This window comes from Schistocerca serialis, chromosome 7 (assembly GCF_023864345.2).
Source record: "Schistocerca serialis cubense isolate TAMUIC-IGC-003099 chromosome 7, iqSchSeri2.2, whole genome shotgun sequence".
Classification (NCBI taxonomy): domain Eukaryota; kingdom Metazoa; phylum Arthropoda; class Insecta; order Orthoptera; family Acrididae; genus Schistocerca; species Schistocerca serialis.
In genome coordinates this window covers 496,345,703-496,361,715 of record NC_064644.1, presented here as the reverse complement: position 1 = coordinate 496,361,715, position 16,013 = coordinate 496,345,703, and positions in this window count along the sequence as shown.

Genomic DNA, 16,013 nt, shown 5'->3' with positions numbered 1-16,013 from the left:
ACCAGTGTTTGTTCCGCTATCATATAATCATACAATAAAGGATCCTTCTTTCTATGTATTCGCAATACATTACATTTGTCTATGAGTGATCAGCATATATGGCTGCCATGCGGAGGATCCTAGTTCGATTCTAGATACTTCCAAGAATTTTTCCTTGGAGGGCGGACTGTTGGGCGATGCACTCAGTATTGTGATGCCAACTGATGAGTTACTTGACCAAGAAGTAGCGGCTCCATCACCCGGAAAGTCGGCAGAACGACTGGAAGGGCGGTGTGCTGACCACATGCCCCTCCCTACCGCATCCGCATAATGGTTCAAATGGCTCTGAGCACTATGGGACTTAACATCTGAGGTCATCAGTCCCATAGAACTTAGAACTACTTAAACCTAATTAACCGAAGGATATTACACACATCCATGCCCGAGGCAGGATTCGAACCTGCGACCGTAGCGGTCGCGCGGTTCCAGAATGTAGCACCTAGAACCGCTCGGCCACTCCGGCCGGCTCCGCATAATGCCACAGGGCAGAGGATGGCACGGCGGACGGTAAACACCCTTTGGGCCTTCACGTCCTGATGAGGAGCTCGTTTTATCTCTTTCTTTCTTCGCGAGCTCTACAACGTGCTCCAATGCTCTGCATGTGAATAATTAAGATTTGTTATTGTAGATCTTATAATTAAAATTTCCCCAAGACATTAAAGTTTCGCCTTTATCTACGAGCCGTTGCACCAATTTTAATTCATTTCTTTTGCTTCCATCATTATCGTAGATAAAGATGAGATTTAAATTTTTAGGGGAAAATTTAATCATAAGATTTATAAGATCACTTATGGTACAGAACTTCCCCACTCTGTCCAACGCTCGGGTGCTACTCCAATGCCGGAAAGCCTTGGCAATGGTGAGAATGTGAGGGGGAAAATATGCTGAAGATATAAACTGAAGTTTGTGTAGCGGAGGGCAGTCGACTTGGGTAGTTCGTGCAGCAGTGTTGACCATAGAGCTGAGGTGGTGAGCCTGCACTGTAGCTCAGCGTGTTCGGTTAGAGGGTTAGCTGCCCTCTGTAATAAAAAGAAAAAAAAAGAAAAAAATTGAGTTAATGTATGAACGATGAACTTGAATAAGCGTCATGCGACGTCCACCCCGAACAAACAGAACGAAAAATAACGAACAAAGTGAGATCAACAGAAAAAAAGGTAGTGTAATGGTTAGTATTTCCACCTAGTAACCAAGATGACCCGGGTTCGAGTTCCAGCTGTGGCACAAATTGTAATTCATTTGTTCTGCTTCCATCATTGTCGTACTTAAGATGTATGACGTCGTGGTCTCCTGACCTTCATTGCTTACATATTCCGCCCTCACAATCATATTCCGCACATCAAGACGCTTCATTCGAACCCGAACTCGATAAGATAAAGTCAATGTTGTATGAATTCATGTAAACGATATGCAAATAACAAGTGCGCACCGGGGTTGAAATACTCGAGGTTGGCGTACACACATACATTCCAGACACGACGGTCACAGGAGCTTTTAGTTCGAGAGAGGCAGACCAAACACCGGGAGCCCGGTCCTTTGAGAGGACGAGTCAACCTCGGCCATCCGTGGAGCAGACAGCGTGTGCCCAAGTGAAAGGGGGAATGACACCGTGTTCGGCTTAAAAGCAAATTCCGCTACATTGTGTGGGAGCGTCCAACCTACGCGCTCTTTGTTGTGGATTGGCAAGAGAGCCAACCCACTATGAGAGGAAGCCGAAAGGCACGCGTTTTAGCTCACACAGGCTGGCGTGAGGTCTGGAACAGAACAAGGAAGTTAGACTTTAGCAAAAAAGGACGTAGCTGTTGGAATACTTAACTTTAATCCGTAAATGGTGAACATCGCTCTTGACGGTACATGTTTTACAGCATCAATAGTAACTGGTAATGGCGCTTTGCTAGGTCGTAGCAAATGACGTAGCTGAAGGCTATGCTAACTATCGTCTCGGCAAATGAGAGCGTAATTTGTCAGTGAACCATCGCTAGCAAAGTCGGCTGTACAACTGGGGCGAGTGCTAGGAAGTCTCTCAAGATCTGCCGTGTGGCGGCGCTCGGTCTGCAATCACTGATAGTGGCGACACGCGGGTCCGACGTATACTAAAGGACCGCGGCCGATTTAAAGGCTACCACCTAGCAAGTGTGGTATCTGGCGGTGACACCACACTCTTTACACATAGCACGCAGTTTCAGAGATTTTCACAGGGATACAGCAAACGCCAAACGCCGATACTACAGAATTCCGGATTGGTCGCCTTAAACGAAACGTCATTCTCCCGTTTTAGAAGAGCAATGCTGATTCGCAGACGATATTTCTGATGCCTTGAGCTGAAGGAGTAATGGAAGAGACCGAAAGATATACCCCTTCACGTCTGGCGTGGAGGGGCACCGTTCCGTTGTCGCTCTTGGAGCGAGGAACAAGTCTCTCCTCAGTGCTTCACTGGGAGACGACCTCTGTCGAGAGCGAATCGGTGCGACTCTATATTGAGTCCTTGCGATTAAGCGTTGTTCACTGTGTTGGCCAACACACTTATGGTGCGGTGTGAATGGCCAGAGCTATAGTTAAACGCCTGCGAGCGAAATTTTGAATGGCATTGCGGTGGACTGGTATCTGACCGGTGTACCACGCCATAGTTAGACTAGGGCGAATAGGAATCCTTGACTTCATCAAGGCGTAGGGAGAGTTTGATTGGTGAAGGTCAATCCAGTTAAAACGAGAGTTATCTTATTTGTCAGCAGCGAGCGGCGCAGACAGCAGTCATCGCAGCTTACGGTATTGTGCGCTACAGTTCTTGAAAGCCCCATATTTCCTCCACAACAGTACACTTCACTGCATTTCATATGCGACAGCCTCGACCGTACCTAGCAACATTCTAAAGGATATTTATTCAAGTTGAGTAGGCGCGCCTCTCAGCCATACTGCCGAGTCAATAAAAGTCTTAAACTTTGTATAGAAATTTCATTATCGAATCCTAGCCTTGAGAGGTAACTTCAAATTCCGAAAAGAACCAGGATATAACTTGTTCAGTTCGTAACTAAAGGTGCCATTGTGATTTCTCAGAATTTTTGCAAAATAAATAATAATTTTCGTTAGTTTCATGTTTTTTTTACACTAACTAACACTACTGCAGTACCCAAGTATCCCACTAGTTACGTAAGAAATTTTGTGAATTTTTGTGTCATTTCTTTACAGCGGACGACTCCAGAAGATATTTATTGCTGAAAGTTTTTCAGGCATTTCTCTTTAGAACGTTAGGAGCGCCTGTCTGACTTTTGTAGTAGTGTGGGGGTGGAAATTGCATGTTGCAGGAGCCACAGGGTAAAGGGTACATCTCAGTTTAATACATTGCGCACAATAACAGAATAGCAGATCAGCCCCACGCACCACGAAGACTTGCTTCATAAATATCTAGTCCATTCACTTTCCATGCAATTAATCCAAAGATACGGATTATAAATACAAAACGATTGTAGTTATTTTCCGCTAGAATTTTACAGCACCGATCCAAGGCTGCTGAAGGGAACTATTTTGAAGGAGATAACATTGTAGTTTGAAAAAAAATAAAAACAATGGTACATGAAAAAAAATCAGTCTCATTAGTTTTCTCATACACTTCGAAAGTATAATTTCATTATTTGCTATCCTTACTTGCGCTGCAGTTTTAATGGTCAGTGGTGTAGTCTGATGTGAATAGATAAAGAAGAATTCGCGAAATAGCTGTATAATTTCAGAAAAGGGAGTGAAATTTATTTGAAGGTACGTCCACGGAGAGCAGGCTGTCCTCGCGGGCAGAGGCCCCAGAACCCCCTGGCGCTGCTCGCGGTGGGCTGGTGGGGACGTGCAGCCCAGCCCAGCAGGTGGAGCGCCGCGTACTCCAGCGTGGCGGAGGGTTGGCCCGCCGGCGATCAATAGCGTCTTGCCGCTCCTACACCGAGCTGTACGCCCCACGTCCAGACAGCGACGTCCCACAGACCACCTGTCGTCTTCCCGACAGCTGCACCAGCCGTTCTTACTTCTAATCCGTTTGGGCTCCTTTTACATTATGCTGCCCGATAAACGTAAGGCAACCTGACCCAAAAATGACTCACCCACGTCAGACATCACGCTAATACCGTGTTACACCGCATCTGGCCGCCATGGAAGGGTGTACGCTTCATCAAGCTGAAACTAATCATTGATAGCGAGATCCCTCGGGGCTACCAAACTACGGAGATCGTGAGTCCGACATCTCATATGCTGTTCCACACAGTCCCCACATTTAGATTGGGTGGTTCAGTGGGCCAGTCGGACTGAGCTGTGGAAGAGTCCCTGAGCGTTTGTTGTATCTGCAGCGTATACAGGGTGGTGCATTGATAGTGACCGGGCCAAATATCTCACGAAATAAGCATCAAACGAAAAAACTACAAAGAACGAAACTCGTCTAGCTTGAAGGGGGAAACCAGATGGCTCTATGGTTGACCTGCTAGATGGCGCTACCATAGGTCAAACGGATATCAACTGCGTTTTTTTTTCAATAGGAACCCCTACTTTTTGTTACATATTCGCGTAGTACGTAAAGAAATATGAATGTTTTAGTTGGACCACTTTTTTCGCTTTGTGATAGATGGCGCTGTAATAGTCGCAAACGTATCAGTACGTGGTATCACGTAACATTCCGCCAGTGCGGACGGTATTTGCTTCGTGATACAATACTCGTGTTAAAATGGACCGTTTACCAATAGCGGAAAATGTCGATATCGGGTTGATGTATGACTATTGTGATCAAAATGCCCAACGGGCGTGTGCTATGTATGCTGCTCGGTATCCTGGACGACATCGCCCAAGTGTCCGGACTGATCGCCGTATAGTTACGTTATTTAAGGAAACAGGTAGTGTTCAGCCACATGTGAAACGTCAGCCACGACCTGCGACGAATGATGATGCCCAAGTAGATGTTTTCGCTGCTGTCGCGGCTAATCCGCACATCAGTAGCAGACAAATTGCGCGAGAATCGGGAATCTAAAAAATGTCGGTGTCGAGAAGGCTACATCAACATCGATTGCACCCGTACCATATTTCTATGCACCAGGAATTGCATGGCGACGACTTTGAACGTCGTGTACAGTTCTGACACTGGGCACAAGAGAAATTACTGGACGATGACAGATTTTTTGCACGCGGTCTATTTAGCAGCGACGAAGCATCATTCACCAACAGCGGTAATGTAAACCGGCATAATATGCACTATTGGGCAACAGAAAATCCACAATGGCTGCGACAAGTCTAACATCAGTGACCTTGGCGGGTTAATGTATGGTGCGGCATTATGGGAGGAAGGATAATTGGCCCCCATTTTATCGATGGCAATCTAAATGGTGCAATGTACGCTGATTTCCTACGTAATGTTGCAGCAAAGTTACTACAAGATGTTTTACTGCATGGCAGAATGGTAATGTACTTACAACATGATGATGTCCGGCACATAGCTGGCGTGCGGTTGAAGAGGTATTGAATAGCATATTTCATGACAGGTGGATTGGTCGTCGAAGCCCCATACCATGGCCTGCATGTTCATCGGATCTGACGTCCCCGGATTTCTTTCTGTGGGGAAAGTTGAAGGATATTTGCTATCGTGATCCACCGACAACGCCTGACAACATGCGTCAGCGCATTGTCAATGCACTTGCGAACATTACGGAAGGCGAACTACTCACTGTTGAGAGGAATGTCGTTACCGTATTGCCAAATGCATTGAGGTTGACGGACATCATTTTGAGCATTTATTGCATTAATGTGGTATTTACAGGTAATCACGATGTAACAGTATGCATTCTCAGAAATGATAAGTTCACAAAGATACATGTATCACATTGGAACAACTGAAATAAAATGTTGAAACGTACCTACGTTCTGCATTTTAATTTAAAAAACCTACTTGTTACCAACTGTTTGTCTAAAATTGTGAGCCATATGTTTGTGACTATTAAGGCGCCATCTTCACAAAGCGAAAGATGTGGTCCAACTAAAACATTCATATTTCTTTACGTACTACACGAATATCTAATAAAAAATTGGTGTTCCTGTTTAAAAAAATGCAGTTGATATCCGTTTGACCCATGGCAGCGCCATCTAGCGGGCCAACCATAGCGCCATCTGGTTTCCCCCTTCAAGCTAGACAAGTTTCGGCTTTGTAGTTTTTTCGTTTGACGCTTATTTCGTGAGACATTTGGCCCGCTCTCTGTCACAAGATTCGATTGAAAAACTTTCCCTCGATCCGTAATTGACGACCTCGGGACACCATGTTTTAATACAATTCTTCCACGATGAATTTGGCTACCTCAGATGCTTCGGCTGTTTTCACGGCTTTTGTAGTGGCATAGCGTGTCAGATAATCAGTGCAAACAATAATTCACCTATTGCCACAAGCAGACGTTGGAAATCGTCCGAGGAGGTCAGTCCCAACACGCTGGAAAGGCGTTTCGGCTGGTGGAATTTGTATGAGTCGTCCAGGTAGTTTCTGAGGAACTGCCTTGCTACTCTGGCACTATCGACAGTGCGACACAGTGACGGACATTCCTAAATAAACCTGGCCAGAAAAATCTCTTGTGGATTCTATCGTATGTCTTAAAAAATCCTAGGTGTCCGGCCTCAAGTGTGTCATGGAATTTCTGTAGAACATCTAAGCGCATGTGTTTATGGATCACTGGTAGCCACATCTTTGCAAACGGATCAAAGTTTTCTTGCAAAGTAATCCATTAACTACCTTAAATTGTCCTTTCACATCATCTGACCGATATAAAGCAAGCATAATTTGAGATATCTTGGCGTCCTTCCTCTGCTCAGCAGAGACATCCTGGAGTGCAGCGTGACAGTCACTATCTTCATCAAAGTCTTGATGGTCTTGCACAGGATTTCTTGAGAGACAGTCGGCATCTTGGTGTTCTCTTCCACTTTTGTACACTATGGTAATGTCATACTCTTGAAGACGTAGTTCCCACCCGGCGAGTCGTCCTGTTGGATCCTTAAGACCTGTCAACCAACAAAGTGAATGATGGTGTGTAACAACGGTGAATGGCCTTCCATAGAGATTCGAAATTTGCACATGGCCCAGATCATAGCAAGACATTCTCTTTCTGTAGCAGAGTAGTTTCTCTCGGCTTTTGTAAGTGTCCTAGAAGCATAGGCTATAATCTTCTCTTTTCCATTCGAAATTTGCACGAGAACAGCACCGAATCCATTACCCGCTGGCATCTGTGTGTAGTTCTGTAGGTGCTCTCTCATCATGCAGACCAAGTACAGGGTCAGTCGTTTGAGCTTTTCGCAGCACAACGAAATAATCCTGTTGAGCACTACCCCAGATAAATTTAGCATCAGCTTTTAACAACCCTTGTAGCTGCCTGGCTTTGATACAAAAGTCTTAGATAAAACGATGGTAATAAGAACGTAATCCGAGAAAGCTTCTCACTTCTCTAATACTTTTAGGAATAGGTAATTCCGTTATAGATCTTATGTGGTGTGCGTACTGTAAGACCTTCGGTACACACAACATCAGATTATTTGACTCGTCGCTCTAACGAAGTAGGCGAGTGTCAGCAATGTGTCTCGTGGTCTTATCGTGGCGTGTTTATCTTCTGCCGTTAGGTCAGACGATAGAAATGCCACTTACACGCTTAGAGTAGCAGTTTGACGGTGACCAACCTTAAACAGAACTGGATTAATTTTCACACACATTTATTAAAATAATAACAAGCATTAAATTACTTAAGTTGGTTCTGGATGCTATTTACAATTGAAAATCTGAAGTTCCCTTGGTATTGGTACGTTAATCTTATTCTCACATATCTCTGATACTTGGCAAAAGTGTCTATACATTTATCTTCATGGCTATGTACAGGATTATGGTAATCGTATTAGGCACAGACTGAAACTTGACTATAGACTGGTACAGACAAATGCAGACTGACTAATCGGAGGTCTGTACACTCGTTATACTACCTCGCGCGTTCTGGTATCACTGCGCGAGTGTGATCCGCGAGGAGAAAATGTTCTATGTTAGCAGCAATCTCATTGGCTGCGTTACATATTAATTCGCGTATCGGCGGAAGCAGAATTTGGTCCGTCTGTAAGGCAGCGCCATCTCGTAGTGCGGAGACGGACGAGCACTGCGCCTGCGCTGTTGTGCTTAGCGGGGCGCGCTCTATTGGGAAAGTTGTGTACGCGCTGACTACGCGGAACTATGTACACAACATCCTGCCTTTTCTGGGTCCTGCCGCACACCTTCGTTTGACACAACGTGACCAAGTATTTTGATTTCTTTATCTTACTAAGCTTCCTGTAATCAAAACCAACTGCCATCCTTCTTCCTGACGAGGACCACTGGTGACCACCATGTGCTCTGCGAAGGCACATGGTGGTCACCAGTTCTTCATCATTTTCTCTACCTCGTCGAGAATTATTCGACGTTCCGCTGCTGACATACGGTATGCTCTATGGCTTATTGGTTGATGGTCTCCAGTGCTAATCCGGTGCTTCACTGTCGATTTGTCTAATTTGCTCTTCACCTGTGGATCGAAGCATCCAGAGAACTCTTGAAGAATGGCAAGTAGCTTCTTCTGTTGTTCCTTAGTGAGATCTGGTGATAGTCGAGCTAGAAGATCTTTTCTCGTAGCAGTAGAGCTAATTTCGCCCACAGATTCGGCATGGGTGGTTTCTATGACGCTCAGCTGTTCTTCAATTAACTGCTCAGCGTTTCCTACGCACATGCGTCTTAGAAGGATCTGCAGTTCTCGGTGACAGTTAACTATCCACAATTCACCGAATCCGACGACAGAGGCTGGGATGACCAAGTTATTCTTCAGTGGTATGCTTCTCTTAAATACCACTACAAGATCCATGGGTTGATGCATGGCATGACACTGACATCTTTCAAGCGCTGACTGCAGGAATGATCACTTCATCCAGCACACATAGTCTCCACACACCCGAATGCGCATCTTCCCGTCCACAGTATCTCATCTCGTCTAGCATAATCTTCGAGCGACCACAATCGGAGAAGCTTTCAAAAAGTCCCACCCGGGAATGACTACACTCTTGTAAGACGATGTATTCTAAGGGCTGTGTATGGCCACTTATACACACACGAATGGTACATCTTCCTGTAGGTTTTACATATTTCCCATTAGCCACCTTCAGCAGAGATTTTTTACTGTCGACAAATACGATTTTCCGCAACTGGCGACTGTACGTCGCCGAAATGACTGATTATGATGGTCCAGAGTCCAGAAGAGCTTGGGCTGGTCGGCCATCCATGAAGATATCGTCGTAATTTCCTGTCATTTTTGTAGTGATCGGCGGCGGAGGATTTTTCTCTTCGGCGGCCTCACCGCCAAGGAAGGTCGCACACTTTAGTTTTACAGGTTGTGGCGGCTAGGTGACCGGCTGGAGCTTCTAAACGGCGATGGAGACCTTTCTGCGTGTTGGAGAGCGTCCTCTCCAGCGCCTAGCTTCTGGCGATGGTGACCTACGTCGTCCTGCACCCACATCTTGTTCATCTTCGTCGTCCCGGAACTGGCGTCCGCTAAGATTGGTCTGCTGTCTTCTGGCGTGAGCGTCATCAAATATCCGCCGCCTTTCTTGACAATAGCGCACCACATGTCCCGGTCGTCAGCAGTGGAAACATACTGGTTGGTTATTCTGAGTCCTCCAGACGTCAATCTTCCTTGGTACCCAAACAGGTTCCTCATACGGCATTGTAGGAACGTAACTTCGCCTGGGTCTCGACTTTTTTACCGTTTTAAACTGAAATGAAGGACGAGAGATTGGGTTCGATGTCTGTTCCACTTCCTCCCTTACGACCTCTTGAAGTGTCTCAGTTTTCCGCTCGCCGTGCAATCCAAGTGCCTTCTGAACTTCCTCTCTCACTATTTGACGAAGAACACTTGTGAAATCCGTTGTTACTTCTATCACATACGTCAATACGACGTTTGGAAGCCGTTCAAACTTCTGGCGTGTTATTCTTTTTTGATGCATTGTCTCGTTATACTGGCACCATTTTATGAAGTCGTCTGGTGTCGAAACTTCCTTCGGGAGTAGGGCTAGATACATGTCCTCAGCAACACCCATCATGAGATGTGCATCTTCTTCCTTCAGTCTAGGATCCACTATTTTACACAGCTCCAAGACGTCTTGAATGTAGGATGCCGTAGTTTCTCCTGGACACTGTGCCCTGCACTTTATCTTCAGCCTTGCACTTCTATCGTTGTGTGTCGCCAAATTACTTGCGCAGTTCCGCCTGGAATATTTCCCAGCTTGTGAACTTCTCCTCGTTGTTCTCATACTATTGCTTGGCAGTGCCCTCCAAGTAGAAAAATACGTTAGCCAAACACACGGTGCCATCCATTTGTTAAATTTGGCTATACGCCTATATACCTTCAGCCACTTGTTTGGATCTTGGCCATCGTCAGCAGAGAATCCGGAAGGATGTCTCATGTGGTGGCACACAGCTGCTGTCATCGTAACGTCCTCATCTTCTTCTGTCTGCGGTAGATTGCAGTCTGTTGAATATGGCTCGAACTCGGGTTTCTCGCCACTTAAATGGCGGCTCTGTCGTGGGCTGATGGGAGCCACTATGTCGTCGATGTGCCATATCAAAAGTTCCAATACCCAGCGCCTCCACCAGAATAATATCACCTAGAAGAAGGTGTGATTAGATGACTGATGAACACTAACTTCACTTAAGGAAGGTTTATTCAGCACTTGCACATATAAGAACGCGGATTGAACTGCCTCCGGCCAGATCTCATACAGTATATATACTTCTACAGAACCTTTCAGTACAATGATACTTGACATTTGTGGATACTTCTAGAATGTACTCGAACCGAATATAGAAATTAAAACTATACAGTCCAAGTGAGTTTTGAACTCACGACCCTCTGGGCAACGGTTCAGTATCATAATCGCTACACCACGGAGCTACTCAGCGTCTTCTGTGACAATACTGAAAAATGGGTAATAGCTGAAGAACGACACGCATGTGACCACGGGGACAGGATTCCGCCCAAATTTCACTCAACCGACTCTGTATTGTCATCGAGAGGTTCACGACTGTGATCATGTATGGAGTTTCAGTGTGGAGTCGTGTTTTGTAAATGTTGGGCCAATAGACCTCAGGGCGTTTTTAAGAAAGTGACTTATTTCCAGACTTTGCAGCAATTCCCTGCATTAAATTTCAAACCGGAATGAGGGCGTGTGATACTGTTGATGATGAGCTATACATGGGACGGGTGGTTAGATTCACAGATTCTTTAGGTGCTGTTCTAGAGGAGTAGTCTGTTTGCCGCCACTGTGTTTCACCTTCTCGCCCTTCTCACCTTCGTACAACACAATGTCATCTACACTCAACAGAAGAGCATTTGGCTGGCTCTGAGCACTATGCGACTTAATCTCTGGGGTCATCAGTCGCCTAGAACTTAGAACTAATTAAACCTAACTTATCTAAGGACATCACACACATTCATGCCCGAGGCAGGATTCGAACCTGCGGCCGTAGCGGTCGCTCGGTTCCAGACTGTAGCGCCTACAACCGCACGGCCACTCCGGCCAGCGAAGATCATTTTGTACCAAGCAGTTGAACAATACCTCTAGGTCTACCAATCAGTAACTTCACAAACTCTTTTTCTTTTGTTTTTTTTTTGTTTAGTTCCTTGCATGCGACAGAAGACTCGTTAAATGTTATCATAAGAGCTCTTGGGTATTATCACCTTCCAATGGGCAGTTTTTTAGGGCTTAGTTCAGCTGCACAGCCCACGATATATCTACTGAACCGTGCCTCTTGTTAACACATTCTGCTGTCGATTCTTGATAGCTGTCGGTGGATAAGAACGTTCTATGTGAATTTTTATTTTGTGCTTAGGTATGGTGCTCAATCCACTTTCTAATTTACCCATATGTTTTACTTCTTATCATATTGTCCGTTTATCCTAGGTATCTGTCTGATAACTGGTATACATTCGTTATTATAACAACGAGGCCAAAGATCTCTCACAAGGGGCCCCTCCATACTGTAAATCACGGATCTTGATTCGCTTAAAATATGTTATAGAGGCACTTACCCTGAGTACCTGACTATCCGGGGCTTTAGCGACGGGCCTTGGTTTTTGAGAAAATCGATTTTGAAGTTCATTGCGTGCTTTGTATAGCCGTAACATTACATAATTTTCCGAGCAAGTCAGCGTAGCGCAACGGTGAAGGTTCTCGACTACCGACTTGGACCCCCTATGGATGCGTTTAGAAGGCTGGAACTGACAAAAATAACAAGGCAGTGAAGTATTTTGCGATGTCGCTGTTCGGGACTGCTCTTCTGTCCACGTAATTTACCCTGGAAGGAACACACATCAAGGATTTACTGAATGATTAATTTGGGTCTGGGGAATGGTGATGAGGAACCGGCTGCAGAAGAAGAAAATGTGCATGTTGAACTGCCACCAGTTGAAGGCGACAGTGAAGGTGCTAAATTGTGCTACTGCTAAGGACTCATTCTTTGAATGCTGTAATTTATGACTGGAATTATCTGTCACCTTATTTATGTCATTTCATTGTAGCCATTTTTGTTACGGTTTTTGTGGAATTAAAAAAAAAACTTGGAGGTGCTGGGTTCGAATCCTGCTCGTATATATATATATATATATATATATATATATATATTTTCAAAATCGACCGAATATTTCAATTTAATTTCAGCCAATATCAACAAACAGTGTAAGGTGTGCGAAATTATAAAGATATGTTCAATTATTAAATTTTCTGTCATACAATATTACAAAATCTTATTTTTCATCGTCCACATTGCTTGATGTGTTAGAACAATTTTGTGGGTGATACTTACCATAGAAACAACCAAAGCACAAATTTTCTCAGCACCACGCGCATTTTATGAAAGCAACCGTCTTGCAGGCGCACCGTTTCTTCATGAGCGATATCGTGAAACAAAAGTCTTTTTCATTAAAAATTATTTCTCTTTCATCCGCTAATTTCGATGCGAACCATGCATATCTAATCATGCTTTCAAAATTAGGTGCGCTGAATTGATGAAGGATTAGCGAATGTAATTTTATAGAATCTTCCCTATAAGCGATCTCTCTAATGTCTTTCATCAAGTCGGGAGCATTCTGAATAATTTTCGTGAAGATTTTTACCTGTCTGTAACAATAAACATCGCAGGGCTGGAAATAAGGCGTGCACTATGGTGGGTCCACTTTTAGGGTGCAGGTGTTCGCTTTTCTTTCATCAGTGAACAGATGATCGTATAAAGTTGAATCGGTTTGCCCTCTCCACGAATCGATAATGCACAAAAAATTTTTCTGTCCCACGTACGGAAGAATTACAGAACGCAAAAGTTCTTCGTACACCTGTTTCGTGAACTTCCCGGATTTCGTGCAGGACACGATTACATTTCTGTATTTCTCAGTTAATTCGTCTACTCGTTTTTGAACGTCAGGACCAAATTTTCTGGACGGTTCTTGCATACATAAAAAAAACTATGACAGCAGGATTCGAACACGGTACCTCCAGGGCGGTAGCCGTGAACTTACACCACTGCGCTACGCTGGCTTTGTCGAAATACATCTAATGTTACTGGTATAAACTGGACGCAATGAGCTTCAAAATCGATTTTCTGAAAAACCAAGGCCCGTCGCTAAAAACCCGGATAGTCAGGTACTCAGAGTAAGTGCCTCTACAACATATTTGAAGCGCATCGAAATCCGTGATTTACAGTATGGAGGGTGCCCTTGTCAGTGTAAATGACAGTTATATTACTTTTCAACGAAACATCATATTTCGCAGCATGAAGAGATGAAGAGGTTGTTTTCTGTCTGTCTCTACGTCAATATCTATTCTGTACCAGTTATAGTGAAGTGAATGGTAAAGTTTACTTTTTGTTATACCATATAATGTCGCTATTCCTCTTGTGTCCATACTTCGACAAGCTCGTGCTTGTACCATCCTGTACAAACTATTATTACCGAAATTTTATTTTCGCTTTATCGACAGGATGAACAACCAGAAGACTGAAGTATATTCGTACCTTTTTCCCTGAAAGTCAGTTCTTGGAAATTTCTAATCACTCTTTAGGAAAGTCTAACATGTATGTCTTTCAGAATCTCATCTTTAATATTTCGCAGTGTTTATCTTATACTACCTCAAAAAAAAAAAAAAAAAAAAAAAAAAAAAAAAAAAAAAAAATCCTTCCTCGTATATGCTCGAGCTTTCAACATTATTTGGTACCATAAGCAGAACACTCATGCAACCAAGAACAAAATAGATAACACTTCAAAATTGTACTAACAGGACAAAAAAGAGAAGCAGAATAGTAGACGAACAAAAAAATGTCACTAGGGCGTGCTGACAAGTAATGCCTCTGATTTTCTGTAGGTGATAACTCTGAAACCTCTGAATAACTATTAAAATTCTATCTCTTTATTCCTCATTTCTACCTGTTTATTTCTCAACATATTCACCCCGGCGAAGAATAGGTTTCTCCCAACAAGAACACAGTTTGTTGGTACCGTCACTGTAGAATGTTTCACTTCGCTGACACAGTCGCCACTTCACCTCTGCTTCAGACACTATCTTTATCACAGTAAAGTCCTCACTGTTCTGTAAGTTATAGAAAACGGTGAAAACCGGATGGAGCTAAGTCGGGACTGATTGGAGAATGATTTATGACAATGAACCCAAAGCGTCGTATCACTATAAACGTCGCTTCGCTCGTGTGTAGTATGGTATCCTCATACCGAAGGAAGTCGATCACAGCACACTGTTTCTCACGCACCAATGAAGTTATGTCACACACCGGCAGGTTACACGCTACAATACGGAGCGCTCTAGCGGCAGAGAGCTGCAAATATGTAGCCATGAACAATAAAGTTGTAGAAAGTTAATAACGTTCGTTTTATTCAATTAGCTTTAAGACTTTTCACACGAACAAATTCGGAGGCATTATTTTTCAGCACGCTCTTGTACATTTTCGAGATCACTATGATGTACATCAAAGTGCAACGAAGAATTTCCACTCCCTGGCACTGCTTGGTTCTTTGCACGCCTGCGAGCGGGCAGTCAGCCCATGGAGGAAGTCAGCGGGTTTGGCAGTTTCAGTTGCGGAACTGCCAGACGAACGGTCACTTTGGGACATCCGCGAGCTGAAACCGGGGGCCGAGGGCCACAGGTGGCAGGTAGCACGATGAAGCTCTCACTGGCGCGTCTGTGAACACACTGTTGCTGTGCGAACCCGAGAGACAGAAAATATGGACGGTTGATGCAGCTGACGACAAGTGTCAGCGAAAGCCACCAAAACTCACTCAAACAGCACAAGTACGGGGGCGCACTGGAAAGTAGTGCCTCCAATTTTTTATTTGAAAGCTCTTATTAGTCCAGTAGGGTTAAACCTAAAAATCAGACGAATCGGAAATAGTTGCTACAAACGGTTTTATGGTTTTAATGGCTTCATTTGTGGCCCAATATGACTATCCTAGGTTTTCCCCCTGGGCGGAGTTGTGGAAAAGTGGTGGGGGCAAAAATGAACCCGAAAAAGGGGTATTTTTTCGGTTTTGTGATTATTACTCGTAAATGACTCGCAATATCGAAAACATAGTGGGATTAAAAATTGTAGGGCATGAAATTCTGCATTGAATTAGACCATCTGCATATTTTTTGGACCGACCGTTTCTATACTAGTGCTCTGTCTGGTCTGACATGACGATTGAGCAAACACTAATGCGCTCGTTGAAAAGTACAGGAGGGCTCAGTCATGGTCGCGGCATTTCAGACAGTACTCTGAGTAGATGGATTCTGACCATGCCAACTGTTACTACAGTGACCCAGCAGGTTGAAGAGTGAGTATCACTCACTACCTCAGAGCCACATGTTGATGCGAGTGATGCTAGAGTTCAGCGTGACAATGCAGATATTCAGAAATTTATTGAGTGGTTTCAATCCAATGATCC